The sequence below is a fragment of the Nesoenas mayeri genome (genome assembly GCF_963082525.1).
Source record: "Nesoenas mayeri genome assembly, chromosome: W".
Lineage (NCBI taxonomy): Eukaryota > Metazoa > Chordata > Aves > Columbiformes > Columbidae > Nesoenas > Nesoenas mayeri.
The window spans coordinates 1090792-1109932 of NC_137553.1; the positions used below are offsets into that span (position 1 = coordinate 1090792).

At 44.3% G+C, this 19141-nt stretch overlaps 1 long non-coding RNA gene across 5 annotated transcripts; it reads right to left on the reverse strand.

Annotated features, from left to right (window-relative positions):
- Nucleotides 1-1766: 1766 nt before the first annotated feature.
- On the reverse strand, nt 1767-16970 carry LOC308051372. Of its 5 annotated transcripts, none has more exons than XR_013923470.1 (5): nt 16762-16970; nt 12011-14454; nt 10102-10233; nt 9283-9880; nt 1767-4250 (listed from the first exon to the last, which is right to left on the reverse strand). It is a non-coding gene; the product is annotated as an uncharacterized lncRNA (long non-coding RNA). The 5 variants fall into 5 exon arrangements; XR_013923471.1 differs by having other exon boundaries at nt 10102-10993; XR_013923472.1 differs by having other exon boundaries at nt 12011-12729; nt 16762-16807.
- Nucleotides 16971-19141: the final 2171 nt, after the last annotated feature.

Sequence of the window (19141 nt, forward strand, 5' to 3'; positions counted from 1 at the left end):
CCTCTCTGTCCACCAGCTCATTTCCTTTTTCCAATTCCGGGCTCACCCTCTGGTGTGTCTTGATATGCCTAATTGCCACCTTCTTAGGAATATTTCTTTTGCATGTTTGATATATTTGCCTTGAGAGTTCAAGAGTCCTTTTTTTTTCCAAATTGTTCCGTGCACATGTACGACCCCAAAAGCATACTTGGAGTCAGTATAGATGTTAACCATTTTACCTCGAGCTAGTTCCAGAGCACGAATAAGGGCAATTATTTCTGCCTTCTCTGCTGAAGTACTTTTAGGCACAGGTCCAGATTCCATCACTTCATGGCTATAGCATAACCAGCATGCTTTTCACTGTTCAGAATATTGCTGCTTTCAGGTCCAGATGGGATGCATCCGCGGGTGCTGAGGGAGCTGGCTGAGGTCATTGCTGGACCGCTCTCCATCGTCTTTGCCAAGTCTTGGGAAACGGGGGAGGTGCCCGAGGACTGGAGGAAAGCAAATGTCACTCCAGTCTTCAAAAAGGGCAAGAAGGAGGACCCAGGTAACTACAGACCAGTCAGCCTCACCTCTGTCCCTGGAAAGGTGATGAAACAACTTATCCTTGGTGCCGTCTCAAGGCATATCAAGGATAAGAGGGTCATTAGGGGCAGTCAACATGGCTTCACCAAGGGGAAGTCATGCTTAACCAACCTCATAGCCTTTTATGAAGACATAACCAGGAGGATAGATGATGGCAAAGCAGTGGATGTGTCTATCTTGATTTCAGTAAAGCATTTGATACTATCTCCCACAGCATCCTCGCAGCTCAGCTGAGGAAGTGGGCTAACTGGTTAAAAAACTTTCAATACATTTGGCTTTCCCTTACTGAGATGGCTAACCAGCCTCCTCCAATCTTTGATAATTGTAATTGTTGTAATTTGCATGATTCTATTGTTGATTGACTGATAATCATAATGTGTAACAGCAAAATGACACTTAAGGTATGATGATCCACAGTGGGCATTAAAACCCCCTGACACTGTGCCTCCTTTTAACTTTGGAGGTATGAGGTCACTGCACCAGTACTCCAAAGTAACCATTACTGTGGTCACTGGGTGGATTGTGTGGCAGTTGCACACCCCCCCCCAATGAGATCCAGACCTTTCAATAGGGCAGTTGATGGCTCTTTAGCACCTTTTGTGCCCCACTGTGCCTGTCCTCACGCACACAGTTTGGTGCCAAGGTGCTGGCAATCACGTGCCCCACCCCAGGGCACAGTGACTCCAGTCACATTCACCCCCCCCAACTGGGGCAGTAGAGGTGACCCCTGATCAATAGACAGGTTTCTCAACAAAAGGAGGTGCCCAGAGAAGCTGAGAAGCTTCTCGACCATGTTCTTAATGACCACAGCCAGAACCGACCAGACTATAAAATGGGGGCCCTGCTGAAGACCCCCTTTGAGTGGTCTCCTCAGAGCATCAGGTCTGTGAACAGAGCTCTCCCCTTAGATTGGGATGCTGTCTAAGGAGACTTCCTGGGACTAAGTGCCCTCGCTGTCACAGAGGCACCCCAAAAGTCAATTTTAGGTGGGCAACAACTTCTAAGACTTTATTCTAGCTGGAAAGGTGCAGCCAATAAACCAACTAGAATCAGGGTTTATACAATTTTATAGCACTCTGACAACATAAAATACAGGTTCAGATATCAGTTGAGGAGATAATTGGGGTACGACAGGATAAGAATAATGAGGATCCACAACATGCATGCATTCACTCACAAGAAACAAAAACAGAGTCCTCTTGTTATAAATAAAGTCGTGTTTTTGAGCCGATCAATCAACTTTATTAAAGTTGACAAATTAAAGCAAGCGGTAATCAGGCAAAACAGCGCTGGGTGACCGGGGGAAGCTCAGTTCCGCCAACGGCACACACTCAACTTTTCGTATGTGCTTATATATGTTATACACTCGTTCACGCGCTGGGACACCCTGACAAGTTAGCTCCTGGTTGGCTAGTCGACAGTGTCCACGCGCTGTCCACGCGCGTCTACCAGCTCCGGATTGGTGGAAGATGTTGCTGGGTGTCGCTGGGTGTTTCTGCCTCTGGAGTTCTGTTATCTGTTGCACCATCCGGGCGTTGGCTTAACTACTACTACAAGGTTCTACAAAACATAATCAAACTTGCACAAGCGCAGTTACTGCTTACAACAATATGCATAATATAATTGAATCCTACTCGATTTGTTCAACAATAACAATTTTGACCATCACTTATTACAATTCCCCCCTTTCCTTTTTACTCATTTATTTGTTGATCAAATCGAGTTACCGCTTCTCGGGCTAGTAAGGTCATTTCAGCTTCTTCATCAGTTCCATGTTTCTGTAGCAGCATAAGGTGCACCTGCTCTACACGGCTTTTAACTAGTCCAATAATTCGATTTAGGATACAGGGTCCGAAGGTTAGGGTAAGTAATAATATTATCAAGGGTCCAGCTACTGTGGATAGCAATGTAGTTAGCCACGGGGACTGAGTAAACCAAGACTCGTACCACCCTTTTGCAGCTTCTCTTTCCCTTTTTCTCTGTTCCAGTCTCTCCCTTAATTTTGCCATCGAGTCTCGGACTACCCCTGTGTGATCTGCATAAAAACAACACTCTTCCTTCAAGGCTGCGCATAGTCCCCCTTGCTGTAAGAAAAGGAGATCCATCCCTCTCCTGTTTTGTAACACCACTTCAGATAGTGAGGTTAGAGATCTCTAAGGCGGTTATGGAGTTTTCAGTTCTCTCTAGGTCCTCATCTATCGCAGTCTTCAAGGAATTGAATCCTTGATTTTGTTGAACAAGTGAAGCTATCCCTGTTCCTGCTCCGGCTACCCCTAACCCTAGCAACGTGGCTATAGTAATAGCCGTAATGGGTTCTCGCTTGGTACGATGGAGCCCTGTATCCCAAATATCATACATCACATCTTCTTGATGATATAATATCCTTGGAATAATGGTAACTGACATGCAATACTCTCGGGAACTGTTAAACACCTTTAAAGACACACATGGAGTAAGTCCCATCCTGGAACATATCCATTTTGTTCCATTCGGGGGAATAATATATCCTGTGGTTTCATTAAGGCTTGGTATGATATTCCCACAAAGTGACCTCTTGGAATTTGGTACTTTACTTATACAAGTCCCTATCCCAGTTACATGTTGCATAGTTATCCCTCTTTTCTGCTTTTCCCAAAGACACTGAATAGGTGCAGACTCCTTGCTTATGGTATACAGACGATTATCCCCTATAGCTTCATAAAAGGGTGGATTAACATTATAACACAACCAGCAACCAGTGGTTAGGTTGGGTTGAGTATAGTTTAGGGTTTGATAAGTAAAACCAGTAAAATCAGCCAGTGGAGGTTCATTTTGTTGAGGGTTGTTCTGCTTAACGGAGCTGCTTTATTTTAGAAGTTTTCGGAGGCACTTGCCAATCCCCACAAGGATACCCCTCTGCCTTACCCTGGGCCTATTCTGTTGCTTCAGAGTAGCCGGGTAAGTTATCTTCTCGGCAGCAGTTGTAGTCTTCAGGGGACTGCCTCCTGAATTCTCTCCTTGTTCTGCCACAACCCACTTTCCAATACTCAACCCAATAGGGCTATTTTCAAATACAAGGTTTTGGCCACTGTCCCGAATCCTCACAGGGTTTGGAACACTTCCTGTATCTTTTCTTACCAAAACGCTTCTTACACTTCCTCTTGGTTATTTCCCAAATGTCTGGACTTACAGTCCAGAGGGTACCTGAATAGTTTTACTACACTCTATATCCCTAACTATAAGTTCTTCCTCTAATTGTGCAACCGTTTTGTACCAATCTCTTCTACAGTATTCGTACCTAGGATCCGTGCTACGTTCTCGTCCAGTGATTATTAATATCCTAACGGTATCTAAGGTTTCTCCCCAACACTCATTACACCATCGTTCAACATAAGGAAACTTTTTCCACTGCTGTATCCCGCACCCGTTACACACGCGACATACCCACGGATTGCATTGCTTACATACAGGACATGCGATGTGCGACTTCTGTAATTCCTTACAATTGTCCATAAAAAGCCTGGTATCCAGGGCTATGCGTCACGTGCCTGTTTCCTCTTGAAGGTCAGCTTCAACTCATCCGGTTTCCCGGCGACTTCCCAGTCTGTGTGCAGGATAGGACCCTTTACTCGACTAGCGTGTGTCCAACCTCTTTCCGCGGTGCGGACTGCGGTATCTGTGGTGAGTAAAACAAGGAAAGGTCCCTCCCAGAGAGGGGTTAACGATGATTCCTTCCATGTTTTTATGAGTACTTGATCTCCTGGTTTAATACTATGTATTGCTATATCTAAAGGTGGTCTTTGAACCACCAGGCCTCACTTTAACAGTTCTTGCCTCCTTTTCATGAGCTCTATAAGGTATTCTTGTAACATCTTTTCTTCCACTTTAGGGTGTTCTATTGGTTTCTCCAAATCATAGGGCGCTCCATATAACATTTCAAAGGAGGAAAGTCCTGTATCAGCCCTCGGTTGTGTCCTTATGTTCAAGAGGGCTAAGGGGAGGCACTTCACCCAGCTCATTTTGGTCTCTATCATTAATTTGGTTAGGTGCTTTTTAATTTCTCCGTTCATCCTTTCAACTTTCCCTGAACTCTGGGGGTGCCAAGGAGTGTGATACTCCCATTTGGTTCCCAGAGCTTCTAACGTTTCTCTAATTATTTTGGAAGTAAAATGGGGCCCTCTGTCCGAATCGATAACTGACATGATCCCATATCTAGGTATGATATGCTCTAATAATATTTTTACTACCGTCCTTGCAGTGGCCCGAGCTACTGGAAAGGCTTCAACAAAGTGAGTTAGGTGATCTACCCAAATTAGGAGATACTTATATCTGCCTACCTTCGGTAACTCCGTAAAGTCTACCTGAATCCTTTCGAATGGCTTCTTGGCTAGTTGCCTCCCCCCAGGGACTCTTTCCCTAAGGCGCTGTTTATTTATCTTTTGACATGTTAAACATTCTCCAACGATTCTTTTTGCTAGATCATACACTCCCAGGGTCATATATTTATTAGCGAATTGATCTACCAGAGCCTGTACTCCCCAATGGGTTTGCCTATGAAACTCTCTCAAAACTCGCCAAGCTACTCCTTTCGGGAGCATTTCCCTCTCGTCAGGTAGCCACCACTTTCCTTCTCGTTCAACTACTCCCATTTGCTCCAATTTTCCTTTTTCCTGATTTGTAAATCTCATAGCATACTTAGTTTGTACAGGATCTTGTTCGACTGCTTTTATTACCAGTAACGCAGCTTTCTTAGCTTCCTCGTCTGCTAAATTGTTCCCTCTTATTTGCGTGGAGGTTCCCTTTCGATGGCCCTTTACATAAACTACCGCAATTTGTTTGGGCCCTCTTAATGCCTCCAAAGTTTGCTTTATTAAGGTCTCATGTATTAATCCTTTACCTTGAGAATTCATTAGGCCCCTCTCTTCCCAAATTTTTCCGAACGTGTGAACTACCCCAAATGCATATTTAGAATCCATAAATATTGTTCCTCTCTTATCTTTTAACAACTGTAATGCCCTCAATACTGCGAATAGTTTGCAGACTTGTACCGACCAACTTATGTTAAGGGGACCTGATTCTTTAATTGTCCAACTGTTCCCGTCTATTATAGCGTATCCTGACTTCCTTTTCCCGTCCACTACCCGAGATGATCCATCTACAAACAATTTTTCTCCACATAACAACTCCTCTTCCTCTAAATCCTCCCTTATCTTGGTTTGATATTCTGTTACCCTGATACAATCATGGGAAGGAGATTCGCTCGGTTCCCCGTACAAAAATTGGGCTGGATTCTGCAAATTAGTGGTTTCAAGCTCTAACTTGGGAGAGTGCAATAGGATTCCTTCATATTTCAGTAACCTGGCGATCCATTTGTCAGCTTTCTGCTGTAATACCCCTCGTATATTATGAGGGGGTGTATACCTTTAATTCTCCTCCCATAGTTATTTTCCCAGCTTCTTCGACTAGGAGGGCAGTAGCAACTATGGCCTGTAAACAGGTAGGCCAACCACGACTGACTGGATCTAATAACTTGGAATAATACCCCACGGGTTTCTTTTTACCTGCCCATTCTTGCGTTAGGACCCCAAAGGCCGTTCCACCCTCCGTGTTAACAAATAGATAGAAAGGCCTCCGGGTATCCACCAGACTCAGTACTGGGGCATTTACTAAATCAGTTTTTAAGTTTTCTAATTGCTCGTCATCCTCTGTACTCCATTTCATCAGACCTTCCCCCACTAGCTTCTGATATAAGAACTTAACCTTGTTGCTGTAATTTTCAATCCACTGTCTACAGTAGCTGAAAAGACCTGAAAGTTGTCGCACTTGCCTTTTATTCTTGGGAGGCTGGAGGGACAAAATAGCGTTTACTCGCTCTGGATCTAGTCTCTTAGTCCCTTTACTCAGCCAGTGCCCTAGATATTTTACTTCTTCCTCAGTAAATTGCAGTTTAGATTTTGATACCTTTAAACCCTTTAGGCTCAAGAAATTTAATAACTTAATGCTGGTGCTTCGCACACTATCTTGGCTTTTTCCAGCTATTAATAGGTCATCTACATATTGTACCAAAACTACTCCAGGTTCCAGTTCGAAATCTTCCAGGACTTGTTCCAGGGCCTGTCCAAAGAGGTTTGGTGATTCAGTAAACCCCTGTGGAAGAACCGTCCATCTAAGTTGTTGTTTCCGATGGGTATCAGGGTTCTCCCACTCAAAGGCAAAATAGTCACGACACTCTTCCCTCAAAGGACAGGCCCAGAAGGCATCCTTTAGGTCAATTACACTATACCAGGACAATTCTGGGGACAACTGGCTCATTAGGTTGTAAGGGTTGGCCACTACTGGAAATCTAGTTACCGTCCTTTTATTTACTTCACGGAGGTCTTGCACTAAACGATAGGACCCATCTGATTTCTTCACGGGTAATATGGGGGTATTATGGGGCGACATGCATGGTTCTAGCAGTCCCTGTTGTAATAATCGATCAATTACAGGTTGCAGCCCGCGTCTCCCATCCTGTGATATAGGGTATTGTTTAACACGTATCGGTACTTCCGGATCCGTTATTGTCACTGTAATCGGTGGAATATCTAATTTTCCAACCGACTCGGGAGTGTACCATACTTCAGGATTGATCTTAGCTTCGTCTTCGGTTGTTAAAGCGTACAGTTTTACTTTCAATTCTCGATCTTTTACCTCCAAACTAATTCCCAATTCGACGATTAAATCCCTTCCTAATAGGTTATATTCGGCTTCAGATACTAATAAAAAGGACCCTACCCCTATTCGGGATGGGGATTCTATTTCTACTCCTTTAATTACGGGTACAAAAAAGGGTTCTCCTTTTGCTCCTATTACTTGTATTTTCTCCGAGGAGGGGGTGCATCCCCGGGGCACAGTTTGGACAGTAGATCTTTCTGCCCCCGAATCCACCAGGAATTCTATTTCCTGACGCTGGGGACCTAACTTCCATTTTATCAAGGGCTCTGTTGTTTTAGAAGTCCCCAGCAGATAGAGCCCCTGACACCCCTACTCCGCGTGATACATCTTTTCATCCTGTATACGTTTCCTACAATTCCTACGCATATGCCCCTTCCTCTGGCAGTAAAAACATTCTATTTCTCTCAAATCCTTCGGTCCGACTTGGCTTCCCTGAGGTGGCCCATTCCCACCTATGCGTGGTGGCCCTCCCTTCTGTGGAGCCGTTCTCTGTCCTTCTCGAACTGCCGCTACCAGAATTTTAGCTTGTCTCCTCTGGGTCTCTTCCTCCCTTCTCACATAAACCTTCTGCGCTTCCCTTAGCAACTCGTCCAACCCTTTCTCTTGCCAATCTTCCAACTTTTCTAACTTCTTTCTAATATCCGGCCATGACTTCGCCACAAACTGAGTTTTTAAAAGAACTTGCCCGACCGGTGTCGTAGGGTCTATCCCGGAGTAAAGCTGCAAGCTCTTTCTTAATCTTTCTAACCATTCTGTGGGAGTCTCATCTTTCTTTTGTTGTTCATTAAAGGCTTTATTTATGTTCTGCCCTCGAGGGACCGATTCCTTAATCCCTTGTACGATTATAGTGCGGAGATCTCCCATATGGCCCCTGTGTTCCGGGTTTTGATTATCCCAATTAGGGCGCTGCTGGGGCCACTTAATGTCAGCGCCCGGCCCTTGTTGGTGTTGTTGGTCCCAGACTCTCATCCCAGCCCTCCGAATCATCTCCCGCTCTTCCGCGGTAAATAGTATCCCTAAAATAGCTTGCAGTTCATCCCAGGTATATAGGTTAGGTCCTAGAAACTGGTCTATCCTTTCCGAAACTCCTAAGGGATCCTCTAACAAACTCCCCATTTCCTTCTTAAATTCTCTTACATCCCCCGAGTTTAGAGGCACTGACACAAATCCCACCCCGGGTTGTGGACCTCCCATCGCTATTTCTCGTAATGGATATAGCCCTGTTTCTGATGATGCTTGTTGTCCTGTTCCTGATGTTGTTTGCTGTCTAGCTTGACTCCTCGTGAGTCTTTGGGTCCCTCTAACTGACCCCGAAGAATCGGAATCCTCCTCAGGAGCCGAAGGCATAGGGGGAGAGGGGGGTCTTGGATTTGCTACTGGCGGGGGATCATAGGGAGGGGGAGGGGGTGGAGGTTCCTCAGGGACCCTCTTTTTGCGGCCAGATTTCTTTTCACCTAAGGCGAAAATCCCAGCGCGAGTAGCAGAAGGTAGCCAACAACGCGCATACTCGCTCTCCTCAGGATTAAAGGGCTCCTTATCATTTACATAAAGATTTAGGGCCTGACAAATCCAATTCTCACACGACCCAAAAATTGGCCAAAATAAATGATCTGGTCTAATCTGCTGATTTCCCCAGACATGCATGCAATAATAAACCATCTTCTCCTTACTTTTGTTTCGCGTGCAAGACGCACCTTCCCCATTCTTGAGCATAAGGCCCAATGGGGAATCTCGGGGAATATCTGGTAACCTCTCCTTGGGTCCCTTCCCCATGGGATCAGAAGGCTTGCTCTTCTTCTGTCCCATCTTCTGGAGTGCCTTCTTTCACACACACACACACACCCCCCTCGTTCGTGGCTCACGCCCTCGCGGGCAATGAGAACCGCACTACTAGAGAGTCCCGCCCTGCCTTACGGCAGGGTCCACACTCGCTTTGCTTCCTCCCCAAAAGGGGGGGGCATCTCGTTCAAGCACACTCCAGGAAACCCACCCCAACCGAATGGAATCGCTTTCTATACTTACCGTCCCTGGGGTCTTCGTCCGGTTCTTCATGCACAAAGTTTTACGGGGTTCAATTCTTTTGCCTAATTACCTAAATTTAGGGTTCGGAGGTTAAGGTTTCAGGGCGATCCTTCGTCCACTCCAGGGCCATCTGAAAACGGGACGGGGCGCCTCCCTGAAGTTTAGGAGTCCCTCCCAGAAATCCTTAATCCGAGTCACGGCACCAAAATTTGTTATAAATAAAGTCGTGTTTTTGAGCCAATCGATCATCTTTATTAAAGTTGACAAATTAAAGCAAGCGGTAATCAGGCAAAACAGCGCTGGGTGACCGGGGGAAGCTCAGTTCCGCCAACGGCACACACTCAACTTTCCGTATGTGCTTATATATGTTATACACTCGTTCACGCGCTGGGACACCCTGACGAGTTAGCTCCTGGTTGGCTAGTCAACAGTGTCCACGGGCTGTCCACGCGCGTCTACCAGCTCCGGATTGGTGGAAGATGTTGCTGGGTGTCGCTGGGTGCTTCTGCCTCTGGAGTTCTGTTATCTGTTGCACCATCCGGGCGCTCTGTTATCTGTTGCACCATCCAGGCGTTGGCTTAACTACTACTACAAGGTTCTACAAAACATAATCAAACTTGCACAAGTGCAGTTACTGCTTACAACAATATGCATAATATAATTGAATCCTACGCGATTTGTTCAACAATAACAATTTTGACCATCACTTATTACACTCTCACTCCAGGGTACCCACAAGAAACAATCACTCGCCTGGTTAGGCAAGGACTCACAATTACTTGGGTTAGGCAAGGATATATCTAGTAAATAACCACTCACCCAAACGAGGAGGCGAGGTGCTCTCAATCCCGGGAAGTCTCCTTAGACAGCGTCCCAGTCTAAGGGGAGGGCTCCAGTTCACAGACCCGCTGCTCCAAGAAGACCACTTAAAGGGGGTCTTTGGCAGGGACCCTGTTTTATAGCCTGGTCAGATCTGTCTGTGAGCATTACAACATAGTCCAGGAGCTTTGCAGCTACTCTGGGCACCTCCTTTGTTAAGGACCCTGTCAATTGACTGAGGGTCCCACCCCTCCTGCCCTCCAAACTGGGTGGAGGTGAAGTCACCCTGCCTGGGGGAAGATGTGGCTGTCAGCACCTTGGTATCACCCTGGGTGTGTACATGGGGACAGGAACAGTGTGGCACAAAAGGTGCTAAAGAGCCATCAACTGCCCCATTGAAGGCTCCAGATCTCAGGGGAATGTGCAACTGCTACACTTGCCTTTTCTTTGGTGAGTGATTTTCCTTCTGGATATATCCTTGAGTGAGCCCTCACCCACCCTAAGCAAGTGATTATTTTCTGCTGGGTACCCATGAGTGAAAGAGGCCTCTTGTTCTGGTTTTTTTTTTTTTTTTTTTTGGTGAGCAAATGCGTGTTGTGGATCCTCATTATTCTTCTGTAGTCGTACAATAATAATATTTTCCTCAACTGGTATTCAAACCTGTGTTTTATAATGGTGTTGGCATGCTAAATAATTTGAATAAATCCTGTTTCTAGTTGGTTTCTCGGCTAAACTGTTCTGGCTAGAATAAAGTCTGTTTGGAGCTTGTTGCCTGCCTAAATTGACTTTTGGGGTGCCTCCGTGACAATACTTAAAAAAGCCTTTCTTGTTGTCTGACACAACACTGGCCAGTTTCCACTCCAGTTGAGCTTTGGCCTTTCCTGTCTTCTCCCTGCAAGTGTGAACCATGGCTCTGTAATCTTCATGCAAAGCCTGACCTCGCTTCCAGAGCTTTTGCCCTGTTCGGTGTGCCTACCTTAGGTAGATCACCTGGTCTTGCAAAACTGTTAATAAAATATGCTTTGCTGAGAGATCTTGCCTGAACCTATTATATTGGCAAGATAATAATTTCTTACAAGTTCACATCCACAGGCCTTGCTCTAATAGTTGTCTGGAAGCTGTAGTTGTACCTCTTTATAAACTCTGAGAACACATCAAGTTAGTGAAATTGTTGTGTGCTGCAATATCTCTCTTTTCTCGGTTTTGAGCATCCTGTTAAAACGCTGTATGATGGAGGCTTTTACTTCACTATTAGTAACAAAATGGCAAATATTATGCTGCTTTAACAGCTTGTTTAAACACTGGTTTAAAAAGTCTTTTCCCAGGTGGATCTGTAATTTCTGAGGCTTGTGCTCCATGCAAAAATTGCTTTAAAAAGCCCGGGCCAATTCAGGGCCCCTTTTTTCCTTTTAGACCAATGGCCCAGGCATGTTTGGATAATTTATCTATCATCGTTCAGATGTACTTTACACCATCATTGTGTTTGGAAAACTGTCTCATATCCACCAAGCCTGCCTGCCATTGTGTATCCACCTCTGCCACAATCACCTTGTAAGCATCCTGGCTTGCAAACTGGGTTGCCACTTGGCTTCTGTTCAGATCAGCAATTCACCTTTTAGCAGCTTCGAAAAGGGGATTTGTACAACCCCCCACCCCCAAGCTTCCTATCTCCCCAGGAGCATAGTAAATATCTTTTAAGAGAAGCGGCAGCATAGAAATGTCTACATTTTGCTACTTCATTCATGTATAAAATCAAACACTGTGTCGCGGAGGAGTAATTTAGGGTTCTGCTTACTGCAGAACAATGTTTAGGTTTCTCAAAGAGAAGCGCGACTTAAAATAGTTCGGTGGCAGGTTCACTCTATTATTTACTGCATGGGGGAAATATGTCAAGCCAAATGTTGCTTACCTCTCCAGGTGCCTGTACCCATTCACAAAGCAAACTATCAGGCGTCTTCCCTCCCTGATAACCGTTCGCTTGGGGGTCTGTGTCTTGGAGCTCTGGAGGCAGACTTTCAGGCAAGGCCTGCATCCATCGCAGTGCAAACTTTCAGGATTTTTCTCTCCCTGATAACCGCTCGCTCCAGAGTCTGTATTTTAGAGCTCCGAAGGCAGACATTCAGGCGAGGCCTGTACCCGTTCGTGAAAGCAAACTTTCAGGCGTTCCCTCCCTGATAGTCGTTTGCTCTGGTCTGATAACCATGTGCAGAGCAGACTTTCAGGAAACAAAATTCTCAGAAAAAAAAAAAAGGAGTAGAATAGTACGAGGGCTGGCTCAAGTTGGGTACCTGTGCAGAGGTTCCACCCGAGCATAGAAAACCATAGACTTTTATATCTCTACAGACCATTCATACCATGATTCAGTCCAATAGCAATATTTCACTTTGGGGTCTTCTTGCTTCTCATTGGATCCTTTTCAGTGATATCATATGTGCTTTTGCTTTGTTCAGCTGTAGATGTTGTTTATAGTCCATAACCTTGTAGGTGCTGTTTTGTCTGAATAAATCCTTTTCTTCTCATCGAAGTGCAAAACAGGCCTTATCTTGCAAGTGTTCAGTGTAGTTCATAGTTGCTTTTGGTAAATATGAGCAGAACTTTACAGCTTAAGATTTCAGCAACTCCAGCTTACTAAGTAACAGGAAGCAGAGAGTATATTAAAAATCGCACAACTTTATACTTCTAGATGATTCATTATATTCAGTATGCATTTACTTCAGCTAAATGATTGATATGAAACTTAAACTGGGCTCATCCACTGACCTGTGAGTAATAAAACCATTGCCATACAGACAGCTTATTTAGCCGAGAGAGTTCAAAGTAGGCTCACTCAGGCTGTCAGATTTATGGAATAAAGTGGTTGACTCGTAGTCAAATTTCATTCAGTGGGAAAGGTATGCACGAGACTCTCTGTGCCCACAAGCTACCGGTGTTCAGTGCGTCATTCTGCTTCCTTGTGGGTTTCCCAAAAGGAGTTCTTGGTCTGGCTACGGCTCAGGCCTTTACCTCCTCTGGACCCTGGACCAAACTGCTCCTGGTTTGGCTGGGGGGGGGGGGTGGGGGGGTGGTGTGTCGAGTGCATCCGCCACACACTGGACAGTGAATTTAACTCAAATGCAGATAAACTTTACTAACGGAATATGAGGGGACTTGGTTGCGATTTAGACTTCTCCAGTCTTTTTCCTTTTTTTTTTCCTTTGAACACCATGGTCACTTTGTATGGGAATTGTGCAAGAATGGTGAGGAGGCTAATTGTAAATACACTGAAGCAACTGCAGCTGGGGTGTAGAAAAAAGCACATACATCACACTAATTGTTTTACTGACCTTGTATGCTTGACAAGTAGAACCTCTGTGTTAGATAACATAGGCCTGTGAGAAACTCTAAGGCACCTTATCATTGCGCCTGAGATTCCTGCTTTGTTGTGAGAAAGAGCGCAAGGCTGCGCCTGCTTGGAGCCTTGAAATACAGGCGAGCTCAGCAGGCCCAGTAATCTTCTACCAGGGCCGAACTGCTGCAGCACCTGCGTCCCTGCTTGTGTCACCTCTGCCTGGGAGCTTAGGTGCTACTTCAGAGATCCCCCAAATTGCTCTTTGCAATTGAATTCATGGCCTCTGTTTGCTTCTTGTGATGTGCCTGCATTGGTTCATGCACACTTGTATGTCTGTTCCCCTTTCTTTGGTCACTGCAGACCCAGACAGGTACACAGACAAGTCACAACATGCTCCTGATTTCTCCCCTCACTCAGAGCTTTTTGAAACAATCTATAAGGTCATCAGCCCAAGGACAAGGAAACATTTAGCACCAGCCTGCACCCCAGAATGGTCCTACAGGATCTGTAAGATCCCTCAGAACCACTGGCAAAGGGAGCTCCCCCACCACCACCTGCCCCCTCTGTGTGACACTGATCTTGAAATCCAGTTTGCTGTTCACAGGCCCATTGGCCAGTTTTTCTGGTTCACGTGGTCTCTTTTGGGAGTTTTTTCCTTATTGTCCTCACACACATGTTCTTCTGAAGCTGGCATTTTGTTCTGGTTTTCCATTTTTGTAGACAGTGTTGCTTGTGTCTTGCAGCACCGTGCAAAGCCTTAAGTCTGCTCCAGTATTATGGCATGGTCATCCTGCTGGGCTGGGCCTTGATGCAGGAAACTCTCAGTCCAGCTGACAGGATTGGTCTCTTCTTTGCATGTGACAGGATTTGCACTGGGGGCCCCTTTTCTGGGCCTCCTTGGAGGGGTCCATAGTCCTCTAATATGTTCCATCTTGTCTGTGCATCTCCAACCTTTTGGCACCTCTCTGCCCTCTGGAAGTTCCCCTGTCCACCCCAGACATGTCAGGGTTGGCTTGTTCTGCAGCCTGGTAAAGTGAGAGAACTGACCCAGACTTCTACTTTTGTCTAATTACTTTCTATTCACATTTAAACTTTAATCATTCAATTAGCTCTTACTGAAGAATGTTTTTGCCATTTTATACCTATGTTTTCATGGCTATAAGAAATTAATTTCTACAGCTTCATAAATGTTTTTTATATATATATATATATATATATATATATATATATAAATATATAATGTATGTACACACATATAAAGCAGTATATATGTATATACTATATATAAATAAATAAAATATATACTTATACATATTTGTACACTTCATTAATCTTGCCTTCTGTGGGAACAGTTGCTAAATGCAAGCCCATTATTTTCATATATTGCCGATCATTTACCTCCAGAGTAATTTCTCCTTTTCCAAATCTGATTACTGCATCCATTTGTTCCAAAAAATTTCTCCCCAAAAAGGTTTTGGGGAATTGGGCATATATAGAAATTTATCAATACCTACTTGTTTAGCCAATTTGTACTTCAAAGGTTCACAAAAATATGCCCTTTCACTTTAGCCAGTGACTCCCTTTACCTACTATGTTACTTATTGGCAATCTACCAAAAATTCCACTTCTTTCTGTTCATTCCAGGTTCCCGTCAGTCTTTTTCAAAACTTGCTACTGTCCGTTTCTCTCTCTGCCTACTTCCTCTGTACCTTCCCCGACATTCATTTTCCCAGTATACATTGATCTCTCTCTCTAAAGGCTTTCAAAGCCTTCCAACCTCTTTAGTTCCCTACTTTCCTATCCTTTCCCTTATCCTTTTAACAATCTTCCTTTTCCCTGTTACTGAATACTCTCCAAGCTTCATCTAACAACATTTCCAAATTACTACTTTCTGTTGCTCTCAGTTTCTATAACTTCTCTAGGGGAGCTTGCACCATTTCGGGTGTCAGGCTACCCTGAGAGGCATACAGCTTGCCCTCCCCCCCCCCTCCGCTTGAAGCAGCGGTTTTTCTATTTTTTTCCTTCTTTCTCTCCTTGCTGCAGTTTAGACACAGGCAAGGCCACACGGACGGAGGAGGTTGAGTTTATCTTGCAGCTTGGCACAGACCTGAAATTTATGTTACAGCACAGGCCTGGGATATTTCACTTTTTTGGTTTTCCATTTAATTCCAGTCATAATAAACTTTATATGCAATTCCAATTAGCTCAGCAATAGTTACATTCCTCAGTCCCATTTACCTTTTGCAGATGTCAGAAAAACAGCATATTAAACATAAGTCCATTATTTCTATTTTCCTAGATCCAATTCAGTTCATATTCTAGCCACTTACAAACCACTTTTAAATACAATCTCCCAAGCTCACATCCATCATAACATTTAGTTTGTTCTTTTTCCATATCTCTGACTAGCACATAAATTCCATACGGATCAGAGTTTAACAACTTAAATCCTTTCCTGGTCTCAAAATTATTAAATAACAATAAGAACAAATTAACTTACAGTACTGTACTTCATCCTGTTTTCCCAAGTTCTGCAGAACAACATTAATTGCCACTAATTGCTATAACCCCACATTCAAACCACAAGTGAATACAATATTGTTTCAAACTTTCTTTTATCAGGTTTCCCCACTAAGTTACTCCAATGTGTAAGGATTCATCCTAAGAAGAGCAAGATGGTATTTTAGTATTTTAACGGAACCGGTTCCCATTTTGTTATTATGTTCCTGATTTTGGTGGGCGAAAACCATATTTCTTTGCATATACTCTCTTACATCGCACACACTGTAATTTAACTCATGCCACGTGACTTAAATCAAGGTGTTTTAAGCTCATCTTCTGCTTTATACAGATCACAGGCTAAAGCGTACCACCATAAACAGTAATTACTGTAATTAGCACACACTCACGCAGCTCACACACACGGCTGGTTGGTTTTACGACTTACGATTTACTTTACGATTTAGAATGGAATGCATGGAATGCCCGGGCACTTATAAAAGATAACACGCAGTTACAGATCAACTATTATTCCTATTTCACTGACTATTACCTTTTCCAGCAGCTGCAAAAAGAGAGATTTCTGCATTACCTTTCACCTAGCTAAAATCATCATTAGCAAAGGTCCATCCTGGCTCCCAAACTCGAGACGCAGAAATCTCGGGGTTGCTCAACCTACTCCCAAGATCGCCAGCGGCCGACTCTCAGGACAGCAGCCCTCACTTCCCAGGTACCTTTACCACTGCGGAAACTCTGGCCACGCATGGGGCGTCCCTCCACGTCTTACTGGCTCCCCGCCAAATGCAATTAAATGCAATTTTATTACAACATACCTTATCCGCTGCTTTTGCCGGAGGTCTTTTGTCTGCTCCCACAAATGACCAGCTGGGAGCGCAGGTTTTCCGACAAAACTTCGGGGCGTGCCAAAGCCGTCCGTTCCCAGCTGCTCATGTAGCCAAGCAGAACTTCCTCCTGGCTGGCTCGCCAAAATGAGGTGCTGAAATGACCTTACAACCCTTGAGATTGTAAAGAAGGTATGTATTTACACGGCGCCGGACACACGGGGAATCATTTCACCTAATACGTGTGTAAATTTCCAGTAGCTATCAGCTTGGTTAAATGCAGTAAAGTGTTCCATATTCATGAAAGTTTTAGGAACGCCTATACATATTCATAACCTGTCCCCGAGAAGGCGGTTCTTATTACAATGAGTTCAGGAGACCATTTCCATACCCTCCACCTCTGGCTCCTCCTGGTTTGCAGCTGCAACCCGGGTCCTCTTCTCTGTACACGGTCACCTTTGGTCCAGTGTGATGAGTTGGTTGGGACTCAGACTGCTGATTTGGTTAAAACTGGCAAATCTCCTGTCCTGTGCCCAAGTTTCTGTTCTCTAGTTCACCCAAGGATGTACCCAAGGATTATTATCTTTGCAAGGCGTCAGCGAACTCCTGTTTCTCGTACAATAAGTTACACAAAACTAAGCAAGGCTGGACAATAGTGATGTGGGTTAAAGGGTTAGCTCTCTGTTAGCTCTTTAAGTCTTTAAGTGTTAGTTCTTTAAGTGTTAATTGGTTAGTTGTTAATTCCCTGTATCACGCCTAGACACGTTCCTGTGTAGCCTCATCTAGGTGTTCCTGCTCCGGCAGGGGGATTGGACTAGATGATCTTTTGAGGTCACTTCCAATCCCTAGCATTCTGTGATTCTGTGATTTTGAACACTTGGTAAATTTTTATCTCCTTGTTTCTTGTTTTCCCTACTCCACCAGGCTATCTTAAATAAAAACCTAGAAGAAATCCATAATGATCAGGAATCACAAACTTGCACTGAAAAATTATAGACCCATGACAATGTGCTCTATTCAGTTACAAGAAAAGAAAATGGCTAGAACACGTTAATCTTAATATGACAAAAGGAGAGAAAGTTGTTCTCTGTATAGCTAGAACTACAAATGCTAAGAGTACAGAGGCAAAATAGGAGTGACAGAATATGACAACCATTTCTAATATCATCTGCCAACAATTATTCTGTTGTAGAAATAAAAAGTTTCAAAAACCCCCAGGAAATCTAGCTAGAAATCTGAAAGAAAACGTATAAAGGCAACAGCTAAACACTTAGCATCCATAACTAGGGATAGATTTGTCAAAAGAACTCAGCTTTGTCTTTCCAGCAGTGCTGGGTGCAGATATTTTGAAAAAGAAGACAAAATTGAACTAAGACACTCACCTGGTGTTCACTGTTTAGATTCTCTGCATTCATTAAATCTAATACAAAGAGAGAATTTGGAAATGAGATTTGAAATCAGAAGCCATGATGCACTTCTGCCTCACTATGTAAGGAACATTAAACTTCATGCACAGCAGGCTCTTAGAAAAAGTTAGACTTTAAGAAGCATTTCATCAATGGATCTCAACTCTGGTATGCACACCACCAGTGAACTACAAGCTACTTCAATGACACCATAATGATGTTCATAGAGCTGTTCATACAGCACAAAGAGAGTGTACGGGAATATCTGGACAAGCCCTGTGATACATGGGACACAAACAAAACCCCAAGTTAAGGACGAGACAAAAACCAGAAATGGAATGTGGTAAAGGTCATTGGCACCCCCACAAAGGCAGGTGGGGGACCCCAAATAGTACCCTGCCTTGGGTCCTTCCAGGCCCATCCCAGGAGCCATGAGCCTATCAAAAGCACATCTCCACAAGCACAGAAGAGCACAGGGGCACAATGGCAGGCAAGAACCCAAATGAAGGACTCAGAGGAAGGGACACACTGTTGTCGCGGGGATGTAATTTAGGGTTCTGCTTGCTGCAGAACAATGTCTAGATTTCTTAAAGAGAAGTGCGACTTAAAAGAGTTCGGTGGTAGGTTCACTCTATTATTTACTGCATGGGGGAAATATGCCAAGCCAAATGCTGCTGACCTTCTCTCCAGGTGCCTGTACCCATTCGCGAAGCAAACTTTCCAGGCGTCTTCCCTCCCTGATAACCATTCGCTCTATGGGTCTGTGTCTTGGAGCTCCGGAGACAAACTTTCAGGTGAGGCTTATGTCCGCCGCGGTGCAAACTGTCAGGATACCTCTTTCCCTGATAACCATTTGCTCCGGAGTCTGTATTTTAGAACTCCAGCAGCAAACTTTCAGGCAAGGCCTTATGACCATATGCAGAGCAGACTTTCAGGAGACAGGATTCTCAGAAAATAAAAAATGT